This window comes from Balearica regulorum, chromosome Z, assembly GCF_011004875.1.
Source record: "Balearica regulorum gibbericeps isolate bBalReg1 chromosome Z, bBalReg1.pri, whole genome shotgun sequence".
NCBI classification, from domain to species: domain Eukaryota; kingdom Metazoa; phylum Chordata; class Aves; order Gruiformes; family Gruidae; genus Balearica; species Balearica regulorum.
Genome location: NC_046220.1, coordinates 16,479,030 through 16,498,188, shown reverse-complemented (window position 1 = coordinate 16,498,188; position 19,159 = coordinate 16,479,030). Strand labels below are relative to the sequence as shown.

The 19,159-nt window shown below is 49.6% G+C and overlaps 1 protein-coding gene and 1 long non-coding RNA gene across 2 annotated transcripts in view; one reads left to right on the top strand and one right to left on the bottom strand.

Moving 5' to 3' along the window:
• APTX (aprataxin) overlaps positions 1-19,159 on the top strand; it is a 125,218-nt gene that overhangs the window by 57,573 nt on the left and 48,486 nt on the right. The window lies entirely within an intron of this gene.
• LOC142599431 (uncharacterized) lies at positions 13,723-17,776 on the bottom strand. Its single transcript, XR_012832991.1, has 3 exons — positions 17,054-17,776; positions 14,232-15,075; positions 13,723-13,744 (listed from the first exon to the last, which is right to left on the bottom strand). It is a non-coding gene; the product is annotated as an uncharacterized LOC142599431 (long non-coding RNA).

Below are 19,159 nucleotides of genomic sequence, written 5' to 3'. Positions count from 1 at the left end.
GGTTTTGCATTTGCATTTATATCATTTATATATCAATGGATGTATAATCTAATGTTCCTACTTTACTATTGATGTCAAATAAAGTATTTTCAGTTACGACGTTTGGCAGCAGTACTCTGAATTACCCCGCTGGCTGGGTGGGTTTCTGGCTGATGGGGTGGACTGCACCATGCCTTAGCCTCCTTACAGGAGCTTTCTCCAGCTTTTCCTCCCTCTCTGGCTGTGGCTCTGAGTGAATTTCTCTCTCTGCACTGCAAAATTTTTACCAGTGTTAGAGAAGCAGGTCCAGGACACTGCTGTAGATGACACCAGAAAACCGTAGGGTTTTTCGTTTACTTGTGGGTAGGGGGACGGCATGCAAAGCCCTCCTGCAACTAGGCAGGGGACACAAGCCCTCACCCAGGCTGTCAGCTGCTTGGGGGAAATAGGCTGCTGCTTGCTCCTTGGATGCTTGTGGGTTTGGCTAGAGTGTGGAAATTGAGAAGTCATTCCTGGGAAACTGATGCAAATGTTTGCCTGTCTTCCTTAGCACTTTTTCATGGAAACAGTTTCCATGGAAGAGATCTTTCTGGCTGCAAGACTGTGGCTCAGGCTAGGCAGCTGGCTTGAGGTTCCCAGCAGTGTCCAGGGAGAGGTGGGCTGGTTCCCAGCTGTAACCAGCTACCAGCCTCTGGGGCCCAGGCTGGCACAGTGGGCAGGACATCCTCAAGCCCCTACGGTTGCTTGGAGGCGTGCTCTGAAGACCATATTGACAGCTCTGGAAGAGGGCACTGGCCCCTGCCTGTTTCATCCCTCCAAGGGCTGGCTACCAGTGCACTGGGGACAGTGCAGGAGCATCGTTGTATGGAAGTGGCCACCAGACTGAGCTGCAGCAGAGGGCTTGGACAGGGACATGCTGGGGGAGGGTAGGAGGTCCCTCTGGCACCTTTCATCAGCTTTTGGACCCTGAAAGGCATTGCACAGCAATCTCAGGTGTTTTCTTCTCATGGTGTTATGTTTGGTATCTATGGGTAGAAAAATGGTCTGAGAGGGACCTTCCACTTTCTCCTACTTCTGTCCCCAGAGTATTGAGCTGTTCCTCCCCTTGTCTGCTTGGGTGGGTGAGGAATGGGCAGGAGTCACACAGCACAGTGGCTGGAAGAAGCCCTGCGTGGAAATTTTGTCCCTTGCTGAAAGAAGCAGCTAAGAAGCGTCAGTAGGTTTTCACCCTTGTCCCCACTGCTTACCAAGGTTTCCCTGGACCAGATCAGCATGTCATTTTGTAAAGGATCCCTTGCCTCTTTTGCTGTGAGACCATACTTGGCTCTAGCAGAGTTTCCATTCCCACCTGCAGCTCCACCTGCCTGCCAGTGGCCAGGATGGGTTAGCAGATGTCTCTGACATTTATTCCATACCCCGCTACACCTTTCTGTTCTTCAGCCCATGGGAAAAAAAGAGAGGAAAAAAGAAGAGAAGAGAAGAGAAGAGAAGAGAAGAGAAGAGAAGAGAAGAGAAGAGAAGAGAAGAGAAGAGAAGAGAAGAGAAGAGAAGAGAAGAGAAGAGAGAAGAGAGAAAAAAGAAAAAAGAAAAAAAAAAGAGAAGAAAGGAGGCTGTTGTTAGAAGGAAGAAAAGAACTAAGCTGGAGTTTGCTGACCCCTTTCACCCCCTTGGAAGGAGCCTGAAGTGGGTGTGCTCACCCCTTGCTCTTGCTCTGTGTCTCAGCACAGCAGTGCTGACATTGGATCCGTCCTTATTTGCCCACATCCCATTTGCAGAATGTCTATGCACTTGAGGACGATGCACCCATTCAAGACCTCTTTCTTCTGTCTACCCAAGGCAGCAGCCCCGCTCCTGGGGCCTGTTTTCCTTTTCTGTCCACTGCTCTCAGTGTTAACTACCAGCAACGCAGATGTGTCCTGGTTTCGGCACAGAGACAAGATCTGTGCAGAGCCAGAGGTGACTGACTTCTCAAGCCTGCAGTAGATCTTGCAGTGAAGAGCTGAGTGCGGAAGACAAGGCATGGGGTTAAGTCCTAGAGCCTGGACCTGTGGACTCTTCCTGGCTACCTTCCTGCCCTTCACATGCTGTTCAGGATGGACACCGTGAGAAACCCCTTCCGCGGAAGGGTGGTGCAGCCTAGGGACAGCGTACTGGGGTGGCAGCTGGGGGGGTCTCCATACTTGAGAGGTTTCCAGGGTCAGTCAGTCGTTCCCCAGCTGTCTGACCAATATAGCAACAAACCAGCCCCTCGGGAGGACCAAGCCAGAGCCAGTGGAGCAGCAGGAGAGCTGGGCAAAAGGACACTGCTGCTTTGGTGTCCAGGAGCTAGGGCCATGGATGATGCCAGCAAGCCTGGAGAAGCCTGCAGGGCACTGCCAGGGAAAAAGCATGGAGCCAAACATTTGCCTGTGCTTTCCAAACCCGCTTTGCACTGTGTTTCAAAAGCCAAAACTCAGCATGGTATTTATCACTGTGACCAGCTGCCCGGCTGCAAGAGAGAAAGGGAGGAGCTGTGAAGCTTTCCACGCTTGAGTCCAACTGAGGAGCTGGCAAAGGGACACTGAGCATTTCTTCCAGGCGTCTGTGGAGGTGCTGGCTGCTGGCACGCAGGACATTGCAGTAGGAGCTCACTGACTGGGTTTTTTTTACACCCTGTAACTTTTGAAAGGGAGAGAAACAGCTTGGTCAAAAAATGGGAAACACTGGCAGGCTCACGTGTGACACAGAGACAGGCTGAAAAGTCATCCCTCCAGCAGCACCCCACCTATCAAATGCCCCAATTTTCTTTTTCCAAACCACAGTCTGGAACAGAAAAAAAATTCATTTGAAATAAAATTAAAAAAAAAAAAATTGAAAAGTCGTCATCACCATATCTCTTTCCCATGGGATTTAGTGGCTGCACTAAGGGAAATTCACTGATGAGTCCTCACATAGAAGAGCAGTGTTGATGAAGGAGGTCTGGGGCCAGAGCATCACTCCAGGGGCAGGATGTGCTCGATCAGTCTGGAAGGAGACATCTCTGCAACATAACTATTGTCCTCCCCATTTTCAGAAATACTCTCAGAGATACGTGGGCCCAGCGAAGAGCATGATGTGCCAGAGAAGAGACCAGCACTGGAGAAAATCAGCTTTGAAGGGAGAAGAGATCATATTTCTGTTGGTGGTCCAATTTCTTTGCCTTTCAGACTGCAGTACAACCAGGGCAGATGTGTTCTTGCAGAGGAGGTAGTGCTAAGCTCAGCCCAGCTCATCCACTCACTAAGCATCAATGCCTGGGGACACGCCTGAGACAAGGAAATGAGAAAGCCTGTGTGAGGACATCAATGACAATATGTGAGATGGGGTGTGGAGGTGAAACAAGTCCACGGATGCAGCGTGCTCTCAGAACATCTGAGTTTTGCCCATTTCAGGTAGAAAACACTTACTTTCTGCATGTGTCTGTACAACTCACTTTTTCACTCAGCTGCTACAAGTTTGCACCATGTATTTTCCAGGTCTGGGTGGTTTTCCAAAGTTTGGTCTAAGCAGGAGTCTTACCACGGAGCACAAAGCTGAGGGGATGGGTTGAGTGTCTCTGGAGGGATAGGAAGGGGAAGACTACAGTTTCTACCTCACCTGGACAAAGCCCCAAGTGACCTAATGTGAATTCAGATTTACCCTGGTTTTGAGCAAATGGATCGAGCAAGACCCCTCCAGAGATCCTTCCCTGCCTAAATTGTTCTAAAACACCATCATTGCCTTAGAAAACACAGTTGCTGGGGCAGTAATTGACTGTGGTTTGGTTACCTCTGACTTGCATGAACACTGTGGTAGTTCTCACCAGGAATGCTATAAAAACAAAAGGTCTCAGCATGCCTCATTGATATAATGAGGATTGCTCATATAACATGGGGAACATGAGTGGAAATTGGGATTGCTCACAGAGGTCCACCTAGCAGCCCTCAAAGCTGTGATTTTGCCAAAATGAGAATTTCTAGTGGAAAAGAAACCAGTTGATTGCAGAGGTGGTGTGAAATCAGTGAGGGTACAAACCCTTAACATGTAAAGGGCAGCTGAACATCACAGTCAGTGGTAGCAACTGCAAACTGCACGGCTGTACTCCGCTGATGTGGCACTCTGCCAGGGAGTTTTCCCTCTGCAAAATTAGATACTTCAAAAATCAGCATGTCTAAAACACTTCCACTGGCCTGCTTTTGAAGTGTTTTGCTAAGGAGTAGTCTGTCCCACAGGTGCTAGATTATAATGCTGCCCAAAATTGTGATTGAATTGATACATAATAAAGCTTCATTGAGGACTGGAGCACTGGATAGGAGAAATGTGCACAAAAATGCATGCTCAGACACACTCATAGCACCATGCAGCAGCCTGGGTGACACTGGCAGCTCAAAAGTGTTTTGTAAGGGTTTGTAACCATGCAGATGGGAAGAATGTCCATCCTGGGAGATGTTCAGACACCATCTGGACATGGTCCTGGGTGACTGGCTCTAGGTGGCCTTGCTTGAACAGGGAGTTGGACCAAATGAGCTCCAGAAGTCCCTTCTAACCTCAGCCACTCTCTGGCTGCATGCGGTCCCCAGGAGAGCAGGGCTGCATGGAGCAGGGGCCCTCACAGCCCCACAGTCATCCTACAGTGGTGATTCTGTGGACAGAACCCCCAGAAACACACCACATTCAGCATCCTGGCACTTCTTCGAAGCGTCTGAGTTTCTAGGGAGCTCTTAGCCCTTGGCTTCCCCCCCCTCCCTTCCCTGCATGGCGCCGGCGGGTGTTGCTTTCCCACGCCGCAGCAGGTGCCTGACCCTGTTGCTCAGATGTGTTTCTCATTGCTCAGCTGCTGCCACTTTTCTTTGGTACTCCTGACACAGGCTTTTCCCAGCTTTTGAGGCTGCACACCTAATCGACCGCCAGGAAGTTATTTATAGTTCTGGAATTGCTGTTTTTGACCTGTTCCAAAACTTTCAAGGCTTCTACTGCTATGACACTTACATTGCACATTAATAACAAGAGACACTTCGTACCATGATCCAATTTACACACCAGGGACTATGACAAGCTGGCAACAAGTACAACAGTACAGGGCAGGGTTCTGGTGCAGTGAGCATCCGCTGTTTTAGCATAAGGACTGGGGCTGCTACCAGCAGCAGCAATGTCCTTCCTGGTGGAGCTCCAGGTGACAGCGGCAGCTTTGAAACTAAGCTGGTTTCCTCGCTGCCAACCCCCCTCCTCCCCTTACTCACAAGAATGTCCAAGATGGGAGCATCTGAGTGGTCTATCCAGGGTGTAAGCACCAAAATGCTGTCCAGGGACACTTAATGGCAATGCAGTGTAAAAGGGACACTGGCAGCTAAGGTTTTACCATGGTTCCTGGGTTGTTGCCACAGGAGCTGTGTGCTGCGTTTGAGTCCTGCCTTTTTCTACCCATTAGGAGCTGATGGTGATTGTGGTCTCCTGTCTCCATCCTGCTCCTCTTCTGGGAACCATTAAGATGCACTTTGTCTCCTTATCAGGACATTTTATGTCTTCTACCCTGTTCCCTCTCTTCCAAACACTATTTTTAATGGCTTCAGTATGGCCTCCTTTAGGAAGTTGTGTATTTGAGACCATCCCTGGTTTTGGGGTGGTCTGGAAAACAGCAGAACCCCTGTAATCAGCTAATGCAGGTGCTGTCTGTGGCTGCCCATCCTGCCACTTGTTCCTGCAGGTGCTCCCATACCCATGCACTCTCCATGCACACCAGTCAATATTTTCATTGCAGTTCCTTGCAGAAAAAGAAAACCGGCACAGTATTTCCCGCATGAAGATAAAAGAAGGGCAAGGGAACAGTTGGCTACTTATCCAAATGTCAGTTTGGCACTCAGGATCAACAAAGAGGCTGAAAACTGCTACTGAAGTTAGTCATGAGGCACAGCATTGTTAAACAAACTTGTTTTTTTCTATTTTTCTTCCTTCAAAAAAACCCTACCAGCACAAGATTATTGCTTCAATCCAATAAAGGGAATAGTGTTTCTGTTACATAATCAGATTTCCTCAAAGCATTTTTCACTTAATATCACCTGATGCTTTGGTAAGATCCATGCCTTATGCAAAAGAAACAGCTTAAAAAGTGGTTCAGTGACCTTTGAAAAAGTAGCTGTTACAAAACCTTTATGAAATTTGCAGATGGCAGAAACATGGTGGCATAGCAAATAATGGCGCTCTGTTACAGGAAGCTCTGGATCTGAATAAATCATTACAGTCTGGTGAAATTAACTTTAATAAATAAATGACAGAAATGCAACCAGCGGCCAATAATGCCAGATGTAAGATCTGCCTTGGAAGGCAGTGTTGCAGAGAGACTGAAGCGTATCTGTGGGTCACACCATGAACTCTTTGTCCTGCAGTTAATAGGGATAATGCAACCTCCAGCTGTAAGCGCGTAACAGTGTTTGAATCAGAGGGATCTTGCTTCTGTTTCCTGGTAGGAAAAGCACTCAGTTGCTGTTTGTATTTTCAGAGGGACAAGGAAACACGCATATTCAAAGAAGCTGCAGAAATGAGCAAGGAGTGCCACAGCAGGAAGATTACCTTGTGCCACATATCCAAAAGGGAGAGAGCGTTTCTGAGCCCTGCTGAAAGGTACAGCACAGCAAAAGGGATGCTCTGACGGTCCCCTCTGGCCTTCAGTCTCTCCATCAAAACGGTCTCTGCTTTGCTCCTTTTTTTCCCCTGACACTGGGTATGTCTCTGGGGAGATGGCATCGACAATTTTGCAGGTAACTTCTGCAGCTCTGTGTTATGACAGAGACCATAAACCAGGGCTCAGGCTGCAGAGCTGGATACCTGCAAGGGCCAGGAAGAATATCATTTTCCCTGGCCAACTGCATTTTCTGTTTTAAACCCTCACAACTATTTTATCAGAGATGAAAGTGCTGAGCAAGTTTGGCACAGCAGTGAGTTAAAATGACCAGCGTGTGCAGGATGCTCAAATGGTGCTGGGTGGACAAGCAAAGCTCAGCACTCCTGTGAGCTGGGATACACCTGCACATCTGAGGCTGTTCCTCTGGGTGGACGATTTAATCTTGAGGGGATGAAATTTTTAATTCCTAATCTTGTCTGCACAGGCTCTTGCCAGATCTCAACACTCAGGGCATCCCCCTTCGTTTCTGGGTGCACATCGTGAGCCTCATCACTTGTGTCAGGAACAGCCAGGCGAATGCCATGCATCCACCTGCCCAAGCACTGTCCATCCATCTTCCCTTTTGCAGGTTGTCCAGCCAAGGGACCTATTTTCTCTCACTATTTATTTGCCAAGCCACAGATGTGCACAGTCCTGGGAGACCAACCTCTGCTCTGCCAAATCCCTTACTGCCTGTCAGTGAGAGAACAGCCTCTCCACAAGCATCAGGTGCAAAAGCCCCAGCTTGGGGACAGCAAAAGTGGATACAGACATCTGGTTTTGGCAAAACTGATCTCCTGAACTCTAAGCCAAGAGCAATGCAGCTTTTTCTCTGTCACTGGGAGGAGGGGACTAGACCCCAGACCTCGGATATTTTCCAGCAGAACATTTATACAAGGCCTTCAGCAGTCTGCCAGAGGAGTGCCACGTGGCCAGATAGACATTAAACAGAGCTGGTCCTCGAAGGGAGCAGTGGCGAGGATGCGGGAATCTTGGCAGCTGAATGCAACACAGCCCACGACAGGGAGGAAAGCAGATAAGCCCCCAAAAATCCTACTGGGAAGACAGGGCAGGACAGCTGCACAGCCCTCTGAGGTGGCGCCTGAAACCTACACGTGCTCTTGGCAAAACAGCCTTGTGACCACAAAGCCAGAGGGAAGCCCGGCAGACGGCTGCGGAGGAGAGGAGCTGGTGTGGCTCACAGGCAGAGGGGATGGGGAGAGATGCTGCCCTGCCGCCCTGACCCCGCTGGTGTATTTCTTCTTCCCCTGCAGCTGCCCCAGAGCTGCCTCCCCAGCCCCCACCAGCAGAGCTGATGTTAATGCAGCACCGGCAGCCTGGGGCAAGGGGAAGTGGGCTGCAGCATCCCATCCTAAACCAGCCGGAGCCTCAGAGAAGCTTGTTTGGTGCAGTTGTCAAGTCGACTGACTTCTCCTTATCTCTGTTGTGATTATTTTCTCCCCCCTGCTGCATTCTTCAAATAGCAACTTTTTTTTTTTTTTTTTTTTTTTAAATTCCTCTCCTGAACAGTTTCAGGCTAAAAATCTGGGAGGATGAGGGAACATGATGGGGACAGAGATTGCACTTGTCCTGGTCCTGTGTGACAGGCTGCCCATATTTACTCACATCACACCCACCAGGGTGGCTGGCGGAAGCAATGCCCCCAAACCTGCAGGTGCTAGGCATATGGTTTATGTTGTCCCATCACTTATGGTCCCTCTGTGGTTTAGCACTTTGCTGCGCAGCGGTGGTGGCACAGCAGAGCAGCCCACTCCTTCCATCCCTGCTGCCCCAAATCCTAATCCCTGCCCTGGCTTCAGGACTGTGCAAGCCAAATGAGAAAGTGCTTCCTATGGCAGAAGGCCTGCAGCTCAGCAGAAGGGCCCTTTGGCATGTTTTGCTCTCTCTGCTGGCCACCATACTTTATTTAATGTTATTGCCCACTAAGACATTCACAGCTCAGCTGTTTGAGGGAAGCCATGCAATCGCAGATGAGTCTGTGAGCATGGGTGTTTTGGAGGACAGCCAGCGATGAAGGGGCTCCTGGCCTGTGTTTAAGCACACTGAGAGGGAGACTAGTCTCTGGGCTGAAAACTGCATCCTGGGAAGTCAAGAATCAAGAAAGGGAAAGGGGCTGTGGCATGGTTGTACACTTTTCACCCCTGGACAGCTGCTTGGCATCCTGGCTCCCTCAAGACACAGTTGCAAATCAAGTGCACAGGGAACATCCTGGCTCAAAGGGAACTGGATGGAGGAAAGGGTTGCTGGCACCAAAGTGAACACCTGTGCTCTTAACCTCAGCCTGATGTCAGCAATAGCTTGCCTGACTGGAGAGCAGATCAGTGTCACAGATCGGGGACTTTTCTGCCATGTTTCTGCAGAGCAGGACACTTGAATGTGCTCATGCACAGGACAGAGCCATGGCACAGCATGTACAAAACACCTCCTTACCTCTGAAACCCTGGGCAGGCTGAAGGATCGACATCCAGGTCTGTCATTATGCTTGTCCAATGAGTGCACACCTCTTGCTGGCAGAGACTGTGGAGATGTCTATACACTTGGAGACACTGCTGCTAGGACCCCCAAAATCTGCCTGCTATAAATCTGTGCTGCTTCTAGTGGCCTGTGGGCTTGTTCTTCAGCAACAGAGGCACTTCATCCACCACGAAGGTCCTTAAAGTAAGAGGGCAAGTTCTTTGAACTGCAGACTGACCCAATCGGGTGAGCCTGCAGGATGCCCAAAAAGCTGGGCAGCATGGGAACGGTCATGCCCACACTCTCAGCTGCCCAAATATTGCATTGTGCTGTGGGTCCACACTGTGTCTGGAGCAACGTCTGTGTGTATCTTACCCTGGATCTACCATACCTGGCAAAACAATATCCTGAGGATCATGTATGTCTGTTCACATATGCATTTCTGCAAGGTTCTAGTATATAAAAAGGCAGCAGAGACATCTTGCACTGCACCACAGGACAGAAAATAAGGCGGCTGGGCTACAGAGCTCCAGGCAAATCTGTGTGGTTGTGGAGGGTCAAACCCACACACAGGAAGGTCAGTCCTGTGGGTCAATGCATAGAAAAGAAACAACACCCTGCGCAACACCAAAATCATATGTCAGAGAAAGCCTGAGTTGCAACATTTTTTGGGCAACCTCCAGGAAATAAATTAGTGGCACTTCACTACAAACACAGAGCTTTAAAAACATACTGCAAGACAGCTGATGAGTCCGGGGAGCTGTGGCTGTATTGAGGAGAGGAGCTTGTGCTGTTCTGGCCCCAAGGGCAGGCCCCGCTGGTGTTCGGGACAGATGTCCTCTGTGGCAGATGGGGCAAGGAGACCGCTCGTGGGTTACAGGTGTTCAAAGCAGTTTGGCCACAGCATTGGACTGTTACCAGAAAGCAGCAAAATAATTCACTGAGACTTATTTTGAAGTTTTAGAAAGCAGGCATTTTTTATTGCAGCGCTGGGTGCACGGGGGATAACTCCACCTAACGTGCACACCCAAAAGACAAAACTAACAAGTATTTATACTATGTTAATATACCTATTCATTATATTTCTGAGTAGTGCTTATCACATTCATGGCTTTTCCGGGAACTCATTAGCATATGCGAATGTCTTTCGCGGATGTTTGTTGGCACCTCCGGGTGGTCCTCAGGGGGGTGGTGGCAGGGGTGGTGGTCTTCAGACTCAGTCCTGGTATCAGCTATACCTTATCCCTCAAGGCTGGTTTTGTGATCACCTTGTAACTTTCTTATCTTTGTGCATCTGTTCTTCCAAGGCCGAGCTGTTTAAAATGAGATTGTTCCAGAGCTCCTTATCTTACAACTAATTATTTTCCAAGTTACAATGGTTTCCCTTTTGTTTGGTTATATCTATTGAGCAATGGCTCTAATTGCTTGAATTGATCTTAATATTTCAATATTCACATGTATCAGGACAGAGGGAAGTGTGAAACCAGCAGGCTGAGGGCAATGGTCCTTCAGAAGTGCCAACGCGTTCCTAGCAGAGAGGGACAGGGACCACCCAGCCAAGAAGGGCAACAGGGGGTGGGGGGCAGCAATGCCTTGGGGGACGGACGCCAGGACAGGTTTTTCCACCTTGTGCTTCATCTGGGCTGGTTCCTGCTAGCAATCCTGCGATGCACCCGGAGGAAGCACACGACCTTTCTCAGAGGAGTTTCATGTTTCAAGCACAGCTTGCTCCCACCACACCAGTATTTACACAGCACTTACTGGCTGCAAAACAGAGCACTTAAAGAAACACTGCGGGACTTCCCCACATCCTCACAGCACCATTTGTCACTCAGACCTGCTGCCCAGGTAGGGACAATGAACTAGTAATGTGATTCTCTTCACACAATCTGCGTGTGAAGAAAATATATTTTGCCACACATGTAAGACTGAAGCATACCTTGAATGCCAGAAAGGTTGACACCACTTGCATAACTAGTGCTGTTATGCCTTTTCCTCGCCCAGGCAGAGGGAATAGCATCTCCATTTCTTACTGGCTTGGCTTTCGCTCCTTGCACATCCTGAGCAAAGATATCAGGGTACTCTTCTGGTACCCAAACCCTGCACAGTGATGCCGAGGATACTTGCTGGGTGCACAGCCTGGGCAGCAAGGCTCAGCATGGGTGGGTGCGTGCTGGGTGAAGTCCTGCTGTTCCAGCGAGATTTTCTCCTGACCTCCTGTTTCCTCATTACAAGCAGATGCTCACAGGCCAGGGCTGCATGGTGAACTGCCTGGGAGCATCTGACTCCCACAGACACAGAAGGTAGAGCTGTGGGAGCACATCCCTGCTGCTAATGGTAATTTGCGGCTCCCTGCTCCATGGAGAGCCTCAGCTGCAGTGGGTCATGTTCACAGCACACCCTGGTGCCTGCTGGTCCATCACACAGGTGGCTCCCGCTGTCGAGTGGCAGCTGCAAAGACTGTGCAACTGTGCCTACGGAAGGACAGTGCTCCAGCTTTCCTGTTGCTCCTGCCCACAGGTCTGAACCACTGTGTATCTGGACACAACGTTTTGCACACTTGCACAGCCCCAGCCAGCACATGGCAAGAGCACAAGCACACATGCTTGGAAAAAGTTAAGAGGAGCTTCATGCTAAGCAGAACATGCATCCTTCAGGTAGGTATGGGCAATCCTCATTCTGCAAAAGGAATCCCCATGTTTAGCTGGCATAAAAACTGATTAGATCCTCTCTTTGAGGTATTTCCTCCTCTCAGGGTAGCTCAGACCTTATAGACACTCCCCTCTGCTGCCCCGGCATTACCTTGTCATGTGCCATACCTAGAGTGAAGCTGGGAACAGGCAGCTCTGTGTGCTCCCCGGCCACCACAGCAGGGAGATGCCAACTCATGCCTTCAGGTTGTCATGGAAACCACTGTCATCATGCCTGAAATGCTGTCATACTCCCTTCTGCAAACTAACTTCTGCCAGCCCTGGAAAAAATGAGCCGTGGACCGAACCACCGCCTGGGAGGCACAGCTCCAACCCACTGCCACCAGCTGAGACCGCAGGGACTTGCCCTGGCACTGCTGCCTGTGGAAGGCAGTGAGAAAGCCGCATCCGTGCCACCGTCGTTCCTGCTGGCCTCACCACAGCTAGGCAGAGCAGGAGGGCAAACGAAGCAGGACTGAGCTTCAAGAAGTTTTTTTTTTTTTTTTCCTGTGTCAGCTCCATCCCCACCACAGATTTGGGGACCGAGTTTCCTTGCTGCTTCCCTGTGCAGTCAGACAAGCACGTAGCTGCCTCCCCACCCCAAAGACCCATTCCCAACAGGTGCACAGTGCTTGGTGGCTTCATGTCTCATGGCTGTCCCTGTGTGCCCATGGAGGATGCCCACGGGAAGGTGGATGTACGTGTTTACTTTACCATCCTCTGGGCAATGGGTTGCCACGGGGGAAATGCTGTTTGGATGCAAGGGAAAGCTGCTTCCTTACAGGAGGGGTGCAGCCGGGGACCAGAGGGTTGGCAGGGTAACTCGTCTTGGAGATACTCCAAACCCAAATTGACAAGGCTCAGAATAACCAGTCCTGATGTTGGGGTTAGCCTGCTTTGAGCAGGGCATGTGCTACAGAGTTCCAGAGCTCCCTTCTGATTTAAGTGTTCCTCTGATTTCCTGGTAGTATGAGCCAGCTGGTTGTCTACGTCTCGCAGGACCTCTGAAGGACTTGTCCTGTGTAGGATCCCCATTCTCTACGCTCGGGACTGTTACTTGCACAACACTCAGCTGGGTCATCCCTCCCACTGGAGTGACTGAACGCTGCATGTCACATGTGCCACTTCACCACTGTAAAGACGCAAGACGCGTCCTGCTGAGTGACTGATCGCTGCTGGCTGCTGAAGGTGCCCGTCACAGCAAACCTACCAGAAGAGATGACCTCATGAGGGGTTACGATTTAGCCTCGTGGCCTTCCCCAGAGAGACAAATGAGAGACAACAGCTGATGTCAAATAATGTAATGTTTCACCATATCAGGATGTGGCCAAGAAAGAGAAGTGGCTCACTGTGGCTGCAAAAGACCAAGCTGCAGAGTCCCTGTCCTGGTTTTGGCCGCGATGGAGTTAATGTTCTTCCTAGCAGCTGGTTAGTGCTATGGGATGAGAATAATGTTGGTAATACACTGATGTTTTAGCTGTTGCCAAGTGGTCAAGGACTTTTCCCGTGGGAGGGGACACAGCCAGGGTAGCTGAGCCAAACTGGCCAAAGGGATATTCCATACCATATGACGTCATGGTCATGCTCTGTATGTAACAGGGTTGGCCAGGAGGTAGGGCAGCTTGGAAACTAGCTGAGCATTGGCTTCAGCTGGTGAGAAATTCTGCTGTGCATCACTTGTTTTGTATATTCTATTTCTCTGCTTACTATTATTCTCTTCCTTTTCTGTTCTATTAAACTGCCTTTATCTCAGCTCAGGAGTTTTACTTTTTCTCCATTTCCAGTTCTCTCCCCCGTCCCACTGGGGAGGGTGTGAGTGATCAGCTGTGTAGTTGTTTAGCTGACAGTCCCCCAGCTCTAGGACCTCGGCACCTACGTACGGCGTGGATCCTTAACACCAGATGGATGTAGTCCTGGCTGCCTCTGGCAAGGGCCCATGTATGATCTCCAAAGGTGAGGGTGGAGGGAGAGACAAGAGGCCACAGAACATCACTCCCAGGGGCTGAGGCTGTGAAAAGGCAACCTGGGCACCTCCCACAGAAAATTAATCTCAGCCTTAGGGCAGACTGAACACCCCTCCCCCTCCCCCATTCACCTCTGGAGGAGCTGCTTCCCGCCCAAAAACACAGGAGATGCACAGAGTCGCCAGGTGAGGCCCCATCTGTTTCTCTACCCCATTTCCAGAACAGTGGCTGATGGAAAATGGTCTGGCCCTTCACCCTGGGGTGCCTCCCACTGGTATGTCCCAGGATGAGCTGTCCCTATGCAGCACCCCCCACCCTACCTCGGGTCCACCTCACACATCAGTCCCTCCACCCATCCTGCAGACCCACTCGGCCACCACGTAATGTGTCCCTGCTCCAGCATTTCTTCCTGCCATGTCTCTTATGCTCCAGCTGTGCTGATGTGCCAGCTGCTGTACCCCAACTCACCAGAGCTCCGTTCCCTGCTGGGAAGCAGACTTGTCCCTGGTCTGCCCCTGCTTTGGGCTCTCAATCCTGGGAATCATGAGCCAGTTCAGCTCTGGGCTCCCAGGGATGCCTGAGCAGATGGAGGTGCTGTGTGTAATTTATTACTCACATTGATTATGCATTCCTGGTTGACTGACATCCCCAAAAACAAACGCCCATCTGTGTTCATATTTAAACATAGCCATGTTTTTCAGACCTGGTGTAAATAAAGGTTACTGATTTGCATTTGGGAGGGAACGAGAGGAAAACTGAAGAGGAGAAAAGGGGAGACGGTTCTTGACTAAGCAAATCTTTCTGTCATAAAAATGCCTGGAGAGCTCTTGAGTCCTCTTGGATCTGAGTGCAGAGAGGAGACAGATGTTGCTGATGTTCTGCTGTATTAGCTGTTGGTCCAAAATTTATGCCTGGACCTGATTAAACTGAAATCCTTCTATCTTCTCTGAAGTATTCCATCTATGGTAATGTGAATGCACTAGACAGATGAGTCCAAAGAATAAAAATCTTCCCCATTCTGACATTTCTAGACTAGGAATAATTACCTACAGGAAAAAAATGCAGACAAAGGTACTTATTCTAAGACCAAAGACCTATATCTTCCATACCCCTGCTGGGGTTGCTTGTTACTGAGAGCAAGCACAAAAGCCAGAACATAGGAATTGTTTTGGGAATTTTGGTTGGAAAAATAAAACAGAAAGGAGTTCCTTTGTTAGCAAAGGCTGCGGCTTCTTTTGTGAGCGGCTTCCATGTGGTCGTTGGTTGCACATGAGTAAGTGATTATCCTGTTTCAAGTAACATCCAGGAAACTCTGAAAAAGCACCAGACATAATGACATTGCAATGTCTTAACAAATCAAATTTCTAACCCCTGCTGTCAGAGTTACAGTATTGCTGGGACTACAATACAAAATAAGGGCAGAGCTATAAAGAGCCTCCTTTAGGGGAAATAACTAACTCCTGCTAATGTTTAACTCTGTGGGCTGCTGCTGCTGCACCAACAGCTCATGGCAGAGACTGCTCCAGTGTTTCAGTAACCCCTGCTCTGCTAACACGAGATGGTACGATAGTCAGAAACCCACCCAGCAGAAACCATGGTGATGCCGGCAAGAGCAACACTGCAAACATGGTGTGGCCAAGGATCCCTGGCCTCCAGAGAAAACAATGCCTAGCAGAAGCAAAAAGTAAGAACAAGCTGAAGGACAGAAGAGTGCCAAAAAACTCCCATGTTGACTGAGAAAGGAACAGGCTGTGTCGCAAGACCCACCCTAACCTTTGCCTTTCCAGCATGCCAGAAGCGATGGCCCCAGGAGGAAGCAGAAGGGATGGTGCTGCTGGCACGCTGCACCCCAGCGCAGCTCTCGTGGCTGCCCCGTCCAGAGGATGAGTTATATAAGCAATGCCAGCAAGCTGTATAGTGTGCGCTCCAGTGCCTAACACACAGCAGAACATCTTGCCTGCCGTCTTCTGCCATCACACCTGCTCACTTTGGTCTCCCTGCTGAAACGCTTGGGTTTCCGCCATTCTGACAACCTATGGCCTCAGCAGGTCCACAGAGGGTTGAGAAGGAATCTTTCTTGCACTTTGCCAGCATCATCACCCATTTGTCCTTACTATAATGTATCGTCTTGAAGAGCTGTTTGGAGTCACAAAAACAGAAGAATCTCCAACACCCCCCCCACTGCACTGGGTGTGCTCCTCCTCATACGGCCCAGTAAGCAGTTTGCATTATTCACAATGAAAATTACTTTTTGCCCATGTTCAAGTTCATGTTCACAGCTACCTCCGAGCCCTACACAGCAGCTCCACCAGTCACTTCCCAGCCCGGACTGATGCTGAGCATTATCCCTCCCTCACCCCACGCACCACTGGCACTTCTACCTGCTGGGCTTTGTGAGCATCCCAGTGTCCAGTCCTCCCATTTAGAGAGGTCCCTCTGGACTGAGGCTCTGCCTTTCATCATGTCAGCCACTCCCTCGTAATGATTATTTCCAGCACTGTAAAAAAACAAAAACAGAAGAATTACGTAAGTATATGTGTACATATATATGTGTGTGTGTGTACATACACACATATGTAAAACTCCTGTTTTCCAGAGCTTAATCTTCTGTCTGCAGACATGTGTTGCTGTACCACTTCTGTTTTTTGATGTTCCCTGGCAAAGGAAGATTTTTATTAAAAGCAGTAAAAATAGAAATATACAATCTACAAAAAAGGAAGACAACAGGAGCCAGAGTTTTCTTCACTGTCTTACCTGTAGACCCCTTGTAATGCTTCTAGTATTTTCCCTGACTAGTCAAACTTTGAATAGCAGGGTTTGTCCTGAGACATGATGCTGCTGGCAATTTAATCAAGCAATTGAAAAGAACTATGTTAATTATTTCTGAAATGGTTATCATAATCATTTTTCCAAAATTTGCTATCGTGCACTCTGAAGTGAGCCTCTAACTGAGCAATGTCATCACTGGTTGTATCTAGGTGGGCCCTTCCCTTCCCTTCCCTTCCCTTCCCTTCCCTTCCCTTCCCTTCCCTTCCCTTCCCTTCCCTTCCCTTCCCTTCCCTTCCCTTCCCTTCCCTTCCCTTCCCTTCCCTTCCCTTCCCTTCCCTTCCCTTCCCTTCCCTTCCCTTCCCTTCCCTTCCCTTCCCTTCCCTTCCCTTCCCTTCCCTTCCCTTCCCTTCCCTTCCCTCCCCTCCCCTCCCCTTCCCTTCCCTTCCTCTCTCCTCTTTCCTTTCTCCTTTCTCTGTTTCTTTCCCTCTCCTCCTTTCCCTCCTCTCCCTCTCCTTTTTTACCCCACAAAGGTGTTCAGAGTTTCTCCAGATGAGGGATGGTTCCTTATCCAGGTCTTTTTGTTGCACTCAGTAAAAACATAGCAAACTGACACCTGAAGCTGAAATGTGCCTTAAAAGAAGCCATACTCCCATCACAGGAAAGCACAGCCAGCGTTGGTATTTGTTGTAATATTTTTCTTGGTTCTAGGCATGTGAACAAGAGCACAGCACTGCCTTCAGGAAACAGCCATGCATCTTGGTCACAGAAAGGCCTTCCCCTATTCCTGGGGCAGAGTTTTGGAATGTGGGGTGCTCTGTCATGGTGCTATTCATGAGAGGAACATCAGGATGGAGGCGGTCCAAGCCTGACTCCTCACACACCCCATGGCCATGTGGGGCTCGGTGGGAGGAGAGGCTCCCTGTCACGCACATCACTGCAGAGGTACAAAATTCTTCTTTAAATGCCAGCAATGAGTCTCTGAGACCATCCTTGGATCCTCTGCTGATTCTATGGCCTATCTGTGTTGGCGTAGTGCTGTGACCTGCCAGCATGTCCAAAAGGCCCAATGTGGTCAAGGGTCTGACACTGGGTAGCAACCTGGCTTTTTGGTGTAAGCCAGAGGAAGGTCTTCTGGGGTGGCAAATAAAAGAAGGCGGCTCTGTACGGCCTTCTCACCACAACAGTGCTCAAGTTATGGCAAATTTGTTCTCAACAAATTCTTGTTTAGAGGAACATGACCAAAAGCCAAGCAAACCTACAACAGCAGAATCACAGGAAAATTCAGGTTGGGAGGGACCTCCAGTGGTGCCTACCATCAAACCCCTGCTCACAGCAAGGACAGTTTCAAGGCATTGTACAGCCAAGCTGGGAAATCTCAAAGGTCTCCAGCAGGTCTCCTTGCCTTGTAGTGCAAACATCAGACGCACAGCCAGCACTCACCGCATGGTGTGCCTCTGCAGATACCCTCAGCATACGCAGGAACTGTGGATGTGTTTATTGCCACTGCTATGAGCACGGGAATCTGCCTGAGTTACCACAACTTGGACAGGCAGGGGGACAGGACAGCAGAGAGGGAGGAGGTCACCATCCTTGGGGGGGGTTCTTAAACACAGCTGCACAAAGCCACAGCTGTCCTGACCTCGTTCTGGGGACAGACCTGCTGTGTGCTGGGGTTGGAGACCTTCAGAGGGTCCTGCTGGCTCCTGTGCAACACTACATGTCACCCTGGGCTCAGCTGCATCCCCCTGCCAGTCTGTGCACGGACACATGAAAGCATGAGGAGGTGAACCAGGAGCTGCCCTGAGTGTTCACCTCCACTACCCTACAGACATCTCCAGCCGCTGCCACCTCTGAGCTGAGCTGTTTCAGCACACTCAGCCTTGGTCTGAATGGGGGGGATGAGCTCGAGACCCCCAGAGACTCCACCACCAGCACTGTTGGGGGTCTGAAACCATTTGGGTGAAGCAAGTTGTTCATAAACAGCAGGGGCTGAAGGTGCTTTACTAAATTAGTCAATAAAGCACAAAACATGGTCTGTGGTACGTAACAAATTAAATCACTACGCAATGCCTATAGCTTCTCATGTTGCAACAAATAAAAAGGAAATCCTGCTTCAGTGGAAATATCTGCTAAATATGTCTTTGTTAGGAGACATGGGTGCAAGCTGACGCACCTTGGCTGTGGTGTTCCCATCTTGGCTTAGAGGGTATTCTGAAGGCAAGAGTCAGCTTTGATTTTTCTGAATGTCAAGTAGCTGGCTTTTCTCCCTTTGCCAGGAGGAGCTGGGCTTCCCCCCACTCAGCTTGGGCTCCTGGCTATAAAAACAATAAGGGGAGGGTCCCAGCAGATATTTCCAAGACTCTTAAACTTTGACTTCGGCCCCTGTGAGGTGTGTGCTCCTCAGTGACAGGGAAAGGATACCTGGGGATCTCATCCAGCCACCCTGCTGCACACTGAAATTGCAGGTATTATTAAAAAAAAATAAAAAATAAAAAATAAATCACTTTTAATTGGAATATTCTGCTTGTCTCCAAAGTGTACCTTGTCCACTCTGAGGTTTGTTATGGTCAGGCTGCACACAAAGCAGCAAGAGGACACCAGCTCCCGTGCTGCCACCAGGCAGGCAG